Consider the following 16551-nt stretch of genomic DNA (forward strand, 5'->3'; position numbering starts at 1 on the left):
GATCCAGAGTTCCAGCAATTATGTGCTCATCGTGCTCATGGTGCAGTTTCGTGAATGTTGGGAAAAGAAACCTGGATAACAAAGATGATAATACTCTGGCTGGAAACTGCCTGTTGCCGAACGCTGAGCGAGTTTTCGATAACGGAATCTTATGCCATATTCGTTTTCATCTGGTGGAAAGATGGTTGTGCACCAACTGCTGTCAACTTCATATAAAAAAAACGCTTTGACAGCACTTGGTGCACTACCGGTGCACCACCAGAATGAAAACGAATATGGCATTAGTTTGCCTTCGAACCAGAATTCTGTCAGTTGCATTGGGTAATGTGTCCAGCCGAATATAAGAACTGTCTGAAAACAAAAAGCTAACTGTTCTGGTTCATGTATGTTGGTTTGCAAAAGTAGAACTGCTAAAAGCTGATAGAAATGTTAAAAAATTGAGAATTTGCCTTATTTAACTGACGTGATTTGTAAAAAAAAAGTTGAACTTATATTCCGTTTTTTAATTGACAGATGCAACCAAATGTGGACGCTTTGTGACAATCAAATTAACCACCGAAAAACAACACCTTAGTAATGGCACAGAAACCCAGGTAACAGAAATATTTTGTGATTAAGAAGCTTATGTTTAAAAATCTTGTTTTTCCCACTTGTAGACTGCCTTCGGAATCGAACGTACTCATGAGTATGAGGACATCACATCAATTTAACCCCAGCTTCAGACGATTTTATTATTAACAGTTCCGCCTGTAACACGACCAACAAAAATGAAGGAGAAGGTGCGACTTTGAAGATCTGGGAATTCAGTAAATCGTTGAGGTACCCTTGAATAAGGTTTTTTTGTAGTAGGAAAAAAATGTGTGATCAGGAAATAACGAAAATGACTAGGACGAAGAGTGTTATTTTCATCAATGAAGTGCTCCGATTGCTGCTGGCTGCGTTGGGTGACAAGCAATCGATTCTGGCCAGGAGTTGGCTTGCGTTTCTGTTTCGGTATTCAAGGCAATTGCAAAACCTGGATTTAGGCCCAAGTCGTTGTTATATTGTGTTTGTGTTGAATCTTTTGAGTGTTAAAACTGTTTTTCTTTCGTGAGTAATTAATAAAGGTTTTTTTTTTTAAATAAATATCAGTGTTTTTTCAATTGAATAGGAAATCTAATGCTCACAAACATTCATGAACGAACACGTAAAGTTACTGTAAACAATAATATTAGGCCCGAACGAAAAATAAAATGTTATAACATGGGTAGAAGGGAGTCGAGTTTTTACGTGTAATACTGCTCACTTTAAAGAATTGAAATCAATTGTATTATCACACGTAAATACCCGAATCATTTCTACCCATGCTTTAGCATAAATCAAAACTATTAAATTGCGTGCAGATTGTTTTACTGGTCGCTTGAAATTACAGGTCGCTTGCAATTACAGATCGCTTGCAATTACAGGTTGCTTGACATTACAGGCCTGTAATTTTAAACTATCCTGTGAATTGCCATGTCCTCGACCTGTAAAATTACGGTAAATGTCCTGCTCCTTTTTGTTACAGGACATTTACTGTAATTTTACAGAAAATAATTTTTGCTGTGTAAGCTAAGCTATATATTTGCTTAGATTAGGCACGTATTCAAAATTGTAACATTGCTCAACGTATGAAATAAGTAACAAAATTTACAAGTCAAGTAGGTGTCATCTTTTTAATATATGGCCGGAACAAATTTGAAATCAATCTTTTGTCACTTGGAGTTGAAACATCACAAGGAGGGGGGGAGCGGGTTGGGGGGGGGGGGGGTGTGCTGGTAATTCAAAATTAAAATCAATTCAAATTTTCCACACATTGGAAAAAAATTGAACCAAAGCTTGCTTGCAACAAACTTGTATTCAATTTACATTGCTCAAAATCAAACAATCGAGAAAATTAAGATCAAACATTTGAAAAAAAAAATCTAAACGACAGGTCCATCTTCTACAGTTTGGCTTTCGCTCTTTCAATCGTTTGAATTTTCGAAGAATGTATCAAGTTTTTGTTTAAAATACCTTAAACTCTATTTATTCCCCACTTCGGGATTATGGGAAAAATCGGAGTGACAAAAAAAAAAGAATTTGAAATTTTTTCCGGAATAATAAAAAACCCCAAAAATGCTTATAGCTTCAGATAATCCTGATCAATTTAATGTAAAAGATTAATTATTTTAATTAATATAAACCGTTTTGAACATTTATACACTCTACAATCAATAATTAACTTGTAGAATACTTTTTATGGTCTTAGTACAATCAGTGGTGAGAAGTTTTATAGGATTTTTCAAATGAAATAATAATCACTCTGTTTGTGACATTCCAACTCTTTTCTCTCAATTTTTATCACTTTGATGTCTTCTACAAAATTGGAGCAAGGGAAATTTGCTATTAAATCATGTTAGTGACATATGATGTTGGATTCACGCTAAAGGTAAAACGAGCGTTTTCACAGTGATAAGTACGAGAATAAATACTATATTAACGATTACACGTGAATCTCAGTGGAAAAATATCCCGTAGTATGATTTTGTCTTTGAAAAAAACCGTTAAAAAGGTTAAAAAATCTTCAAAAAAAATTAAATTTTCTAGGCCCCCCGGTGGATTATTTCAAATTTAGGCCTCAAATGAAAGGGAAAAGTCCCAGCTTTCCAATGGTGCACAAATTAGTGATGCTAATTTTTGATAAATAAAAATGTTCCATCAGAGACCCCGTGATAGGATCTCAGTGAAACTTCATGTTTCTTTGTCATGTCATTTTGAGATTCTATACTAAAATTTTGATATTCTCAGTCCGCAAAATGCGAGAGAACTCTTTCACTACTTACTTTAGGGGACTCCCTTAACTTATGTGAGAGAAAAATTATTCCGGATATTATTTTACGGGGGGGGGGGCCCTTTAGTTGTTATATTCCAAGTTTTCATTTCAATTTTCTAGTTTTGATATCTTTTCATAGATTCGCAGAAATTGACGTAGTATGGTTAAAGTATGGTTAAAACTTTTTTCCCTCGGGGGGCCCCCCCTGAGCCGGGGGGGCCCGGGGCAATTGCCCCTTTTGCCCCCCCTTTAATCCGGCCTTGTCGACTATGCATAAATATGTGGGGTTTTCGATGGAAAATTTGTTCTGATTCCATCCCGGATTTTACGGTAAAAAAAACCTTACTTATAACAAGAACATCCACTTTTGTCTTTGCTTCGCTGTATCTCATTTCTGAATGAACCGCTTTTCTAAACTCAAATTATAGTTTTTTCTCGTTAATTTGATCATTATTTTAATAGAACATTTTTTGTCTCTAAAAATGATGGAATGATGATTAAGAGGATTTGAATCTATACACGAAAAACGCTATCAAAAGTTAGTTGTTCACAAAACCCCCCCCCCCCCCCCCCTTGCCTTATTGCCCGGATTTTGCCCAAATGTTTTTTGTTTCATTTGCAAAATCAAAGAAAAATTTAAATTGATTGAGAACAATTATGTTTTTTGCGTCCAAAATATTTTTTTGAGAGAAGTTTATCCAAATAAACTGTCTGATGTGTTTCGATGAAAAATAAACAACTTTTCGAATTTTTTTTCTTGATTTTAATGGGAGGATTTCCAAATTTGTCTGAAGACTGCCAAGATTTTGGATTGTAAACTTTGCCCGGATATTGCAAGGTTTTAAGATAAAATAGCACGGATTTGCCCTGGACGAATAAATGCGGAAATATATCTGGTGAGCATGTATTGAATCGTTTCCTGTTTCCATTTTTTATTTCCAGTTCCTTTCATCATTAGGAAACAATCCTGATTCGAATCTTGGTTTTTGCATTTAAAACTAAAATTAGATTCATTTTCCATGATCCAAACTCATAATTCCAGAATATTGAAAGAAAAGTTTTTAAATATTAAACCATTTTTCAGATTTGGATTTGAAATTTTTACTCTTAATTCTTTTACAGAGTAAAAAGTTTCATAATGGTCCTACAGAATTGAAATATCAGGGTTCCATCATTTGGAATTTTCATTCAGATTCAGCAGTTGAATTATGAATAAATTACTTAAGGTAGAATGTTTCTAGAAAACCAAAGATTCTAACATCAAATAATAGATTTCTAATTAAGGATTCTGTTATAAAATGCCATTTATGGTTCATAATTATTGGGAATTTTTGTTTGGAATTGAGATTCAGAAATCGATTTCAAATGAAGAGTTCAGAATATGTATTCAGGTTCAAAATGCAGAAGATACAGAATTAAAATTTAAACTTCCCCAAAATAATACACAAAACAGGTGAAAACCACTATCGGTATGTATTTCGAAAATCGAAAGAGAAATTAAATCCAATCCACGCCAGTTCTGGAAATTCGTCAATTCGAAAAAGAAAAATAAACAGAAGTTCGTGAACATAAAGTATAGAGACAGTACTTCTACGGATTCTGAAGGCTCCGCCCAACTATTTGCAGAATTTTTTAAAACGAGTTACCAGTCATCGGAAGCCTCTGGTTTATTAGTAACTCCACAAGTAAATGAGAGTTTGACGATTCTCGAAATCGAGGCAGGTATCGAAGATCTAGACCCTACTAAATCATCTGGTCCTGATGGAATACCGAACACGTTGATCAAAGCTTGTTGCAGCGAATTGGCGCGCCCTTTGATGTTATTGTTCAATTCATCGCTACGTGCAGGATTATTTCCATCCATTTGGAAGCTATCACGAGTGACTCCAATTCATAAAAAAAGGATCGAAACATTTGGCAGAGAACTACAGAGGAGGGGCTATACTCTCAGCATTACCCAAACTCTTTGAAAAGCTAATTTATCAACGGCTTTATCCTGTAATCGAGCACAGGATTTCGCCTTGCCAACACGGTTTCTTTAAGAAACGGTCAGTGGTTACGAATTTGTGCGAGTTCACTACCCGTGTATTGGATTGGATGGTTAAGGGATATCAAGTGGACTGCATTTACACCAGTGATTGAATTTTGCTGAGCATGAATTGATCAACCCTCTCTCGCTCACTGCTTTTCGGAAGCAAAGGTTGGTTTGAGGCAGCGAAAACGACAAAACCGATGATGCATACGCTCTCAATATGGCCAGCCTTCAAGAAGCAGTAAATATACATTCGAGGCAGCGAATCCAAAAAACCAAACGAATGGCTCTCACTCATCTCCTGTTACATGCTTGAGGGAAGCGAATTCAAAAGGCAGAGCGAACCCGAGTCTCCTTGTTTGTTCCTGGATCGAATGCGTGAGGTTTTTCTGCTATTGCTATTATTGCACAGCAACCGCACGCAGGCAGCTAGTTTTTTCGTTTCTTTTTCCTCCCCCCTCTTTGCACTATACGTTGCGGGCCGTGCAACGCAATAAGTTCGGTTGTTTTTGTTGTTGCCTCAACCTTTGCAGCGAGGTTGAAGATGTTTTCCTCAACGACAGCTATTGCCTGGAGTCATTCAAATTCAAGAACGTAAATGAGTATGTGTGCCTCGTCTTCTTCATACATCATGTAGCAACCGAACGTTGAGAGAGTTCGTTCGGGGCAGCATACGAATAGTGTCTCTCAGAGCAGATCCTCCTCATGGGGGGAGGTTTGAATGAATGTATATGTATCGTCTCCTGTATAGCTATGCGAGGCCTCAAAGTGTGTATTTTGAATGCCTCTGATGAGAAAATTGGTGAGGATTTCAATCACTGATTTACACTGATATGTCAAAAGCCATTGATGTAGCAGGAATCGACGAAATCTTGGAAGCGTCTTCAAAAATAGGTATCGGAGGAAACATTCTTAGTTGGATAAAGACCTACCTAATGAACAGACGACAATTCGTATCGGTAAATTCAATTAGTTCGGAACCATACAAAGCGTCTTCAGGAGTATCTTAAGGTAGTCACTTGGGACCCCTTCTCTTCATTCTATTGGATGAACAGCTTACAAATCACTTCGGATGCGTTCACAGATTTTACGACCAGAACAAAACTGAAACTGAACGGCTCAAATGCGCAGTCATATCATTTACGAGGAGCTTCACACTGATCCAGCATACTTACTGTCTAGGCGGAGAAGACATAAGCAGAGTTTTCAGCGTACAAGATTTGGGCGTTAAACTGGATTCCGGATTGACTTTCAAGGACTACATAAATAGCCTAGTACCAGACGGACTTGCACTTTTTGAGTGGTGAGGCGATTTGCTGGTGAGCTGGAAGACCCCTACACAATAAAAAGCCTGTACGTTAGCATGGTAAGATCGAAATTCGACTTTGCGAGCATAGTTTGGAGACCAATGTACCAATGTGCATATAAATCGATTGGAAGCCACCCATAAGCGATTCGTGAAATTCGCAGTTAGGAATCTTGGTTGGGCAGACGACATGCCAGAGTATAAAATCTGTGTCACTTGTTGGATCTGGATTTGTTAGAACACCGGCGCCGCATCAACGATTTTTTATTCTTTTTAAAAATAGATCGAGGTATCGTGAATTCGACCTTTTTGAATTCCCGATTGACGGCTAATTCCCAGTACCTGGGCTCTTAGACGACGTAGACGTTACGCTCTTGAAAATCGAAGAACAAATTACAGTCGCAACGAGCCAGCATTCCGATTTATGAGAGAAGTTAATACTGTTAATAATATTATAGATTTAAACTGCAGTGTTCAAAACAGTGAAAAATCAGTATCTATGTGTTATATTTAAGGAGGCAACTATATATAAGATAATTTTTAAGATATCGGGATGACGGGCTCAGCCTATATATCCGTCAATAAATCAAATCAAATCATAAAATAAGATCTGAACTCATTTTCAAGTTTGCGTCCTTAGAAAAACCTAAATTTAATTTTGATTTTCTTTTCTCAGGAGTTCAATAATGATATAAATTATGCGATATAATTTGTTGTTGATAAAATAACTTATACTTAATCTTCAGATTGAGCCAATTTTAGCTGGAAATGTATTTCATTGGTTTGTTGTTTAAAATTATTTATATTGTAGATACTTCAAAAAAATATTTATACTAAAATCTTAATGCATCGAGTTTACAAGAGTTGAAAATAAATCTGATTTTAACTCCAAAAAAGTTTGAATGAAACCTTCAAAATCCCCCATTTATTTCTTAAAGCTTTAAAAAAATGAACACTTTTAGAACTTATTTTCGAAAGTTTATTTTCTCCAATGAAAGAACTTATATCCGAATAATGAGATACTTTTAGTATCACTTTTTTTACTTTTCCTTATGTATGCTTTTTCAATAAAAAATGCTATAATCAAAATTTTGTCACCAAAACCCCCCTTCCCATGAAGCAGTTCTTCCTACGGCCCTGACGTACAGTACCGTTCATAATTGTATAGAAATTGAAAGCACGCGCACTGTCACTTCGAAATTGAACTTCCATAACTTTTTACTCTAATGATATTTTTTGATCAAATTTTTTGCGTTAGATAGATCAACTATCACACTATTATATCACAAAATTTGCGCGTTCTGGAGTTTGTGTGGCCTGAGATACCGTCATTCTACGAAAATCGGGCTTTTTGGACTTTTCTCATTCAAACTGCAATATCTCAGAAACTGAGCTACATTTTTTGTTGAAATTTCGCAGAGTGATTGTTGAAATATAAAGCTAGCATGTCTGAAGTTTTCAGAAAGTTACGCAAGGTGCAATATTTCAGATATAAACCTAGAAATGCAATTTCTATAGAATTTTGGACGAATGTTTTCATAGGAAATTCCTATTTCCTGTATAACAACCAGTAAATCTATTTCAAGCAAAAAATCAAAACAATATCGCAAGATTCTGATTTCAAAACACAAATTCCATTTTTTCTTTTCTTTATTGCTTTTGCCAGACATATTTTGTCTTATTGGTGTATGGAAACGATATTATTCTCATGAATCGTCCAAAATTCTATAGAAATCGCATTTCTAGGTCCATACCTGAAATATTGCACCTCACGTCAGGGCCGTAGAAAGAACCGGCTCATGGGGGGGGGTTTTGATGAAATTTTTTTCCTATAATATTTTTGCTTGAACAATGCATACACAAGTGAAAAAATGTACATGTACTAAGTACAAATGATTCAAGTTAAAGTTATTTTGCATTAAAAGTTCTTTAATTTTGAAAATTAGTCCAAGGAGATGCCGTTTTTTAAATGAAGCATTAAAAAATTTAGGTACTTGTGATATAGTTCAGTTAGTAAATCAGTTGCCTTCTGAGCTGATGTCCGTGAGTTTGAGCCCAAGAGTAAACATCGAACACAGTTGTTCCAGATAAGTGATAAAAGTCGCGAGTAGCCTAATGATGCAGAACCGACTATCATAATCGAAACAAAAAAAAGTATTTTGAACGCTTCATTTAGAAAAAAAAACTTTTTTCCTTACTTACATTAGGGAGCTAATTATTTTGAATCACAACATAACCATTTTAAGCATGGGTAAAAATGTATCACATATTTAGCAATAAAAGTAATAAGTTAGGTTTACTGTTCAAATAAGGTTTATTTTCTACTTTTGTAAACTCTATTAAAATTTAAGATTTAAGTTAGAACCTGTGATTTTGAAGAATGAAGAATGTTAATGTGTTAATGTTAATAATGTTAAATAAAATTTCCAGCTGAATTTTTAACCTGAGGATAAAAAACAAGTTGAAAAATGATCATTATTTTTTTCTATATTTCATTATTATAATCCGCAGACCCGAATGACCCGGGTGGCTAAAAGGTCTCTAATAAATTATAATAATAATATTTATTATAATCTTGTGATCCCGTAAAAATTTAAATCTAGATATTTGAAAAAAAAAACAGATTCTTTGAAATGAATCAAGATCTAATTTTTTATGTGTGATTTTCATCAGGTTTGTGTTTCCCAACTGACTTAGATTTAATTTTTTTTTTAACCAAGAATCAAAGTTATGAAACTGCGATCTCTTCCAATTTGAATACTTAATAAAATTTAAACATTGATATTTTAATATTGATTATAAAAATTAAATTTGAGCTAAATCCGGATACAAACCTGGAATATTATTTCCTGGTCTGAATTCTGCATTTTGAACCAAAAATTAAAACCTTAATCTAAATTCCAGATAACAAATCCTATGAATTTGAAACCAAAAAGCGAAATTTGTATCAGAACCCTTAACCAGAAATCTTTTATTTGATTCTGAATTTATGGTTTTCAATATGATTTTTGTTCAATAATTTATTCGTAATTGAACTTGTAAATTTAAATATCATATTGAATGATGAAATTGTTTCACATTTTTCAATTCTGAACTTTCTTATGTTTCAACTTTGCATAAAAATGAAGGATAACAATTTCATACCCAAACCCAAACCCCATACTCCGAAATTTGAAAATTCATCATATTTTAGATTGAAATGCATCACCAAGGTTCAAAGCGGGATTCTATACCAAAGATGATGCAAACTGAAAATCAAGAACAATAAATAAACTGGATACTCACTAGATTTTTTTCCGCAAGTATCCGCTGGGGCAAATCCAGGCAATTTTATTTCAAAATTTTGCGAAATTAGGGCATATTGTTTCATAATTTTCCCAAAAATCCGGCCAATATGCAAGCGAATTTCGGAATGATTTCATTAAATTTGTCTTGAAATTTTTAGACTTTCATGGGGGGGGGGTTTAACCCCCAAAACCCCCCCCGTTCCTACGGCCATGCCTCACGTAACTTTTGATCTCATCGATAGAATTTTCTAAAAACTTCAGACATGCTAGCTTTATATTTCAACAATCACTCCGCGAAATTTCAACAAAAAATGTAGCTCAGTTTCTGAGATATTGCAGTTTGAATGAGAAAAGTCCAAAAAGCCCGATTTTCGTAGAATGACTGTATCTCAGGCCACACAAACTCCAGAAAGCTCAAATTTTGTGGTATAATAGTGGGATAGTTGATCTATCTAACGCAAAAAATTTGATCAAAAATATTATCAGAGTAAAAAGTTATGGTAGTTCAAAGTCGAAGTGACAGTGCGCGTGCTCCCATTTCTACACCAAAAATAATCTGCACGTCGTTGCTACGTCAAAAACTACATAATTTTTATCCAATTGATTTTCACGTAATTTGTACGAATAAAATAAGTAAACGCTCCCCTAATAGGAATTTTGTTCTATGGACATCACGTTCAATTTGCGTGAATTTTTAATGCGATCGACGTGTTAAGACGAAAGCTACTTGAAATGTGTTTAGTACCGAAATATTATTTTTACTGGATGATATTTCTACTTCTGAAACCAGATTGAATTCAATCATAAATTAAATTTATTTTCATCAAAATTCTTCACACTGTCACTACACTTAATTCATTATTTAATTAAAAACACATTTCCGGAACTTCTTTCCATCGAGTTGGTTTGTTGAATCCTGTAAAAAATGGAGAATATTTAACAATTAAAAATATAATCATTAAAATGATGTATAATTTACCTTGTTAGGATCAACAGATGCAAACTTTGGTGCTTAGGCTTCTTCTCACGGCTTTTCTTGTCTGCCCAACGGGTTTCTTGAAGCTTTCTTCGAAGCTGTAAACAATAGAAACCACAGCCTAGATTGAATTAAATTTCGACAGGGACACTTACCACCTTGCTCCCGAGGCTTGGATTTGTATTTTTCGTGTTTGGGCCCCGTAGAACATCCTGTGTGGTGTACTGCTTGTCTTCCGACGCTTAATTCCTCTTGAGCTGCCGCATCCAAACAAAATCAAGTTAGCTAACTGACAAAAATTCCCTGTTCCAATAGGAATATACTACAACATGCTTGAGAAAATTGCAATGAAATGGATTCAAGCCCATTCACCTAGACTTTACGTGAAATTCATGTGACAGTTGTATGGAAGTCCAGTAGTTACTACAAAGCATACGTAGAATCGATGTGATGCTACAAAAGCTTAGTTTACGTGAAAAATCCCTTATAATAAATTTCTAAATTATTTTGGGTGCATACAATTATGAACGGTACTGTAGCATCTATTATCACATCGTGTTCAACTCACTAACAATTCACGTAAGTTGAAGGTTAGCATTAATTCCTATAAGGACTCGTTGACATATTTATTTCGTAGCATCTGCGTGAAAATCAATTGGATAAAAATTATGTAGTTTTTCACGTAGTCACGACACGTGCAGATTATTTTGCGGGTAAGCTAATACAGAAAAAAGGATTTTTTTTTCGATTATATTCGAATATTCTTATTAAAAATTTTAAAATTGAAAATGGATTGAATAAAAGCTTTTTTCACCTTCCAATGAAATAAAGTAATATCATTCAAGATATACATAGGTATTTATTTATTTTACTTTTTGAGCCAGTCCAACCTCCTAGGAAGAATCTAATTGCTATAAAACAGGTGTGTTGAAAAATAGGGTGCCATTCAGCTGTCACTATAGTCAGCTGCCAACCACACCCAAACCACTTTCTTGTCAACTATTCAGCTAGGTTAGTCTTCCGGCTGGCATGTGGATCAATTGAAGAAGAATTGATGGATCTGACTTCAGGACAAACATCAAACCATAGTGTGCATGGTATTTTTGTCACCTTTCGAATTTAAAAATGACGTTAGAATATTATTATCTACTAGAAATTAATCAAAAAATAAATTTGGTTCTGTCTAGTTCAAGGTTAGTCCAGTCAAGGCCAGTTGTTAAAAATCTAAACCGCTTAAATGTAACAAGAACGTATAAGCCGTTATTTGGGGAAACACCAACAAATTGAAAGAACGACGAGCATCGGTACTTACATTGTAGCTCGGCTAACGGTACGCATGTTTATGCGAAAATCGTTGTTTTACAACTCGTGTACTGTCGATTTATGGTTCTAGTGCCTCTTTGCAAATCTCATGGGCAAACTACCTACTGGCTACACTCGCTAAAAGCCCCCCATAAACCATCAAACTACGGATGATTTAGTGCGCACGACCTTGCCTGACTTATTTCCAACCAACCAAAACCAATATAGGTAGGTACGCTATACGCCATACGCCAAACGCGACGCGTAGCTACGCAACAGCCAACAACAATCAATGTGTGGAGGGATGATGATGATGGTGATGCACTTCCAATGAACTGAAAGGCCGAATGCCGATGGGAAGACCACGCATCATTTGGCCAAAATCCGACCTGATCGGACTATGCAAATTTCAACTAAATTTACCCTCTATTAGTCGTCGTTAGGGCCAAATGAATGAGAGATACCTTCATAGAGAAAAGGGGGGCTGTTGTTGGAGGCAGATATATTTCACCATCCTTGGTCCGGCGAGCAATATTGCATCGAATTCATCGATGTTGTTGATGATGGGCAGCTTTTAGGCCGGTTAGGCATTCGGATAGGTAACCGACCCCTAGCCTAGAGCACTGTTTGTAATGTTTGCTTCGGCGGCGTCCAAAACCCGAAAGACCAAATATTAGCTATTAATTATTCACCAACTACTCAAATTGGCCCACAATCATATGCACCTAACTACTTAGCCTTTGGAGCTGTTGTTGTTGTTATTGGATCACCGCTCAACTTGTTGATGTACATAAGGTTTGTTTCACTTCAAAAGAAAAAGGTGACATTACCTTTTCAAGGGTATTAATTTTTAACGGTATTTTCCCATTACTTGGGTATACCTATATCAAATCTCTCTGCGTTGAGATGCAATGTCATCATTGAGCATTCACGTCGAGTGATTATAGCGGGATGACACTGAACTGAATAAGATTGTTGTCCTGCATCATTGCAAATTTAATTGTTATGTTATCATTGTGGGCATGTTCTAAAGTATTGACTCACATTTTTTTGTAATTTCTTTATTCGAAACGTACCTTGAGGCTTTAAGGTGCCAAACTGTTTTTTTTTTTTGACAATTTCCTTCTTAGCTTAACACTTTTAATTTGGAGAAAAAGTAAGACAGAAAGGGAAATAATATGAAAATAAAAAGAATTATAGACGAAGATCGATAGTTTTAGGAAAAGGTATATTTCGAACATGTAGATAGTCCAAGTCAAGCATAGCCAGCACATCCCTCACTTGAACGTAGGGTGGTTTACCTCGGACCCGAAAGTACCTAGTCTATTAAATGCGGTCAGTCAGGAACTGGGGGAGGAAGACTGAAGTTTGCTGTATCGTTTTCTGTATCGTTTTTTTACTGTTCGGCAAAAAACCAGCAATTGTTGAAAAGATTTTTAATCGTTCAAATTTTAACTTTAGATTATCAGTTTTGTGTAGCGAGTCATGTAACCCAGTTGTTTAGGCGCTACATTTAAGTCTTCTGAATGAATTGCTGCAGATTCAAAAGTAAACATCGAAATCGAATACACCAGCTAGATTATCCAATACCAGTCTGTCAACTTTGTCGTGAATATAAACTTTGAAGTATATAAAAATGTTTTTCGGGGCACTACCCAAAATCTAAATCTGTTATTTAAGCTATTTTTAAGAACAACCATTGATCAAACAATTTTTTTTTTATCACCTTCAAAAACTTCAACGAAATTTGAGCGACCTTATACGCCTGAACATGCAAGAATCTACCAGAGTGAGACAAAACCTAATTAAATAATTGTTTCATGCAAAACAAGTGCTTTTCAGCATCAAAACATTTTTATTGTAAACCTTTAAATAAGAAAGTAAAATTTTGAACCTTCGCACTGGTCGGTAGATTTATGAGAGAAATTTGACGTTTGAAAGATTTTTTTCTTTTTTTATTCAGTCTTCCTCCCCCAGGTCAGGAACAAGTTTTGGTTCGTGCCCAATATGTGAAAATCAGAATAGAATGGTAAGTGTTTTCTTAAGCCCGGTTTACAGTTCTTGTGAACTCGGACGCGAACGTGAACGTGAACTCACCACAGGAAAAAATATTCCGCAGTGAAATGTCAATTCGGTCACATCTTTCAAATTAGCAACAGGTTTGTTAAATGACAGATAGAAATTGGTTTGGATCGGTGAATGAAAGATCATTCAACCCACATCATCGGAGAATGCAGATTATATGCAACGGAAAGGCAAAACAGCGGAATCAGTTACGACCCATCGAACGAAGACAAACTATTATATTTTTTGAGAAGTGCTAGAATATTAGATAAAACTATAGCTGACCCGGTAAACTTCGTTTACCCGTTACTTAATAAATCGTTGGAAAATATTTGCAGTTCTTTAACTTCTTCGTGCTCGTGAATCAGTTTTCATGAAAATCGTCTTGAAGATGTTCGAGTTTTGTCCCGTTTCTAGTTGATTTTGTATAGGAGCCCCCTTCCATAAAAAGTGAGATTCTTGAAACTATTATACAAACCATCTCTGACCCGAAAACCCCTCAGATACCAAATTTCATTCAATTCCGACCGACCATTCCACTAAATACAATGAGGCGGCAAAGAGTATGATTACATAGGAGGTGTTTTGGACTATTTTGTAATTTTTGAAAGTTTTGTATAAAAATTACTATTTTAACTAACTTAAAATAAATTCATACAAAAATTTTGTATAAACAACTTTTAAAGTAGGATGCTTGGTGTTATTTTTGACCCTACTTTTTATTTCTTTTGAAAACCGGGTTTTGGACTAATGGATAATTAAATGATAAATATCATCAAGACATTTCAGGAAACTCAAGACAAAAATGTGTGAAATGGTTGATAAATCATGAGAAACATTTTTTATGACAAACCATCATCAACTTTGTTGAATTTATACTCATTGATGGCCAAAAATTACCCATTTTCATGATATTTTCAGCTTTATATGACTATAACTCAAAAAACGGTGCTTTAAGGTACCTGGAATCTCTTTCATTGTATTTTTAGGACTTTACACTAGATCTTCATAGTAAAAAGAGTATGGAGAAATGCGGGGATTTATTTTGGCCAGGGTTTTAAGTTTTTGACTTTCGAAAAAAATAATTATTTACTCTTTTTTATCATAGATCAATTTAGTGTGTAAAAATTTGGAATGGTTCAAATGATAGCTTTTAATTTAGCTTTCATATGGTGTACTTGAAATTTAAGAAAAAAATGTTTTCCATAGAAATATATGTGATTTAAATTGTCTTTCTTCATCATATAAATTTTTCAATTTTTCAAAGTCTGATGTCTGTGGTGCGTTCAGTATTCAAGATAATGAGTAGAAAAACTGAGAATATCTTAGTTAAATATTAAGTTATTAACTAGTAAAAATAAAAAAGCGATCTGATGAAGTTCAGTTTTTGACTTTTTGCCGCCTCAAACCCCATAGTGCATTCATACGTGATGGTGTTACAAAGAAAACGGCTCCATTTTTATATATGAGGCCCTTGGCTTGGTATTAGTGCATAAAAGCTTATTTCGAGAAAAAACGCTTTTAAATTGACGTGTTTGACCGTTTTCTATATATTTTTCGAGAATTTGTATTTTTAAATCGAATGTAAAGGTATGTAAATAACATTTTAAAAATCCGAAAAAATCATCAAATGTAGTTTGAAATGTGAAGAATCATTTAGCATCATTAACTCAAAATCGACCATTTTGTCAATTATACCCCTTTGGCTCTGAGAGCTTCATAGAAGAGAAGTGTAAAAGAGATAATTTTGTATGGGGACCCCCCTTCCATAAAAAGTGAGATTCTTGAAACTTTTATACAAACCATCTCTGACCCGGAAAACCCTCGGACACCAAATTTCACTTCATTACAACCGACCATTAATACGTGATGGGGTTTCAAAGAAAAGGGCTTCATTTTTATATATAAGATCTAGATTTAAGTTACGATGTAAATGATCTCCTAAGAGAACGAATAACCGTGTTGGTTAAAATCCTCTATAAATAAACAAAATAGAATAGAATAGAATAGATCTCTCAACCAATGTTTTGATTGATGTAAGTCGAACCGATGTTCAAATTTGAAATCAAATTTCCTTAAAAATATATAAAGAAACGAAAATAATTATTGTTCTCCTTCAAAACATATTCATCTTTAAAAACAATTGATTTAAAAAAATTATCCAAAAGTCCTTATTTGTGTATACAATGAATTTTATTTTAAATTATAAATTTTAAGTACTCTCAAACAGTAGACTGAGTCGATTTGGGGTCATTTTGGAATTTCTCAAACCCTGAAGTCTAAAAAGCTTCGTTTTGGTCCCAAACTCATCCATGATTTTTTGCAAAATTTTCAAGTAACGTTTACATGAGTAAATTTGAACTTTTTAGTTTCTATGGGAAAATTGAATATTTTATACTGAAAAATCAACATCATTTTTGTTTCGTCTGTGAAACCGAGACAGCTGATTGTTTTTATGTCAATTTATAAAACTCCTAAAGAAAATTTCTCGCTAAACAACTTTGTCCAAGACCATAACTTCGTATGTTATTAGGAAAAAAAGTTATTAGTTGTTCAACAGGGGCATGTCTTTTAGCATTGATTAACATTAAATTAAATTGACATCTCTGCAGGGTGCCTAGCGAGGTATTGCGTGACTACTTTCCTTGCAACACTTCGCGAGGCTCAAGCAGTGGTGTCAATTGAATTTATTTTCGACGTGTTTCGATCACCGTTTGATTATATTTTGGGATTTTTTTTTGTTGATATTGT

The 16551-nt window shown here is 34.6% G+C and overlaps 1 long non-coding RNA gene across 2 annotated transcripts; it reads left to right on the plus strand.

Moving 5' to 3' along the window:
- The first annotated feature begins 211 nt into the window (after positions 1 to 211).
- LOC129750571 (uncharacterized) lies at positions 212 to 1086 on the plus strand. Of its 2 annotated transcripts, none has more exons than XR_008738417.1 (3): positions 212 to 321; positions 514 to 593; positions 657 to 1086. It is a non-coding gene; the product is annotated as an uncharacterized LOC129750571 (long non-coding RNA). The 2 variants fall into 2 exon arrangements; XR_008738418.1 differs by having other exon boundaries at positions 299 to 383.
- The last annotated feature ends 15465 nt before the right edge of the window (positions 1087 to 16551 follow it).

The sequence above is a fragment of the Uranotaenia lowii genome, chromosome 3 (assembly GCF_029784155.1).
Source record: "Uranotaenia lowii strain MFRU-FL chromosome 3, ASM2978415v1, whole genome shotgun sequence".
Lineage (NCBI taxonomy): Eukaryota > Metazoa > Arthropoda > Insecta > Diptera > Culicidae > Uranotaenia > Uranotaenia lowii.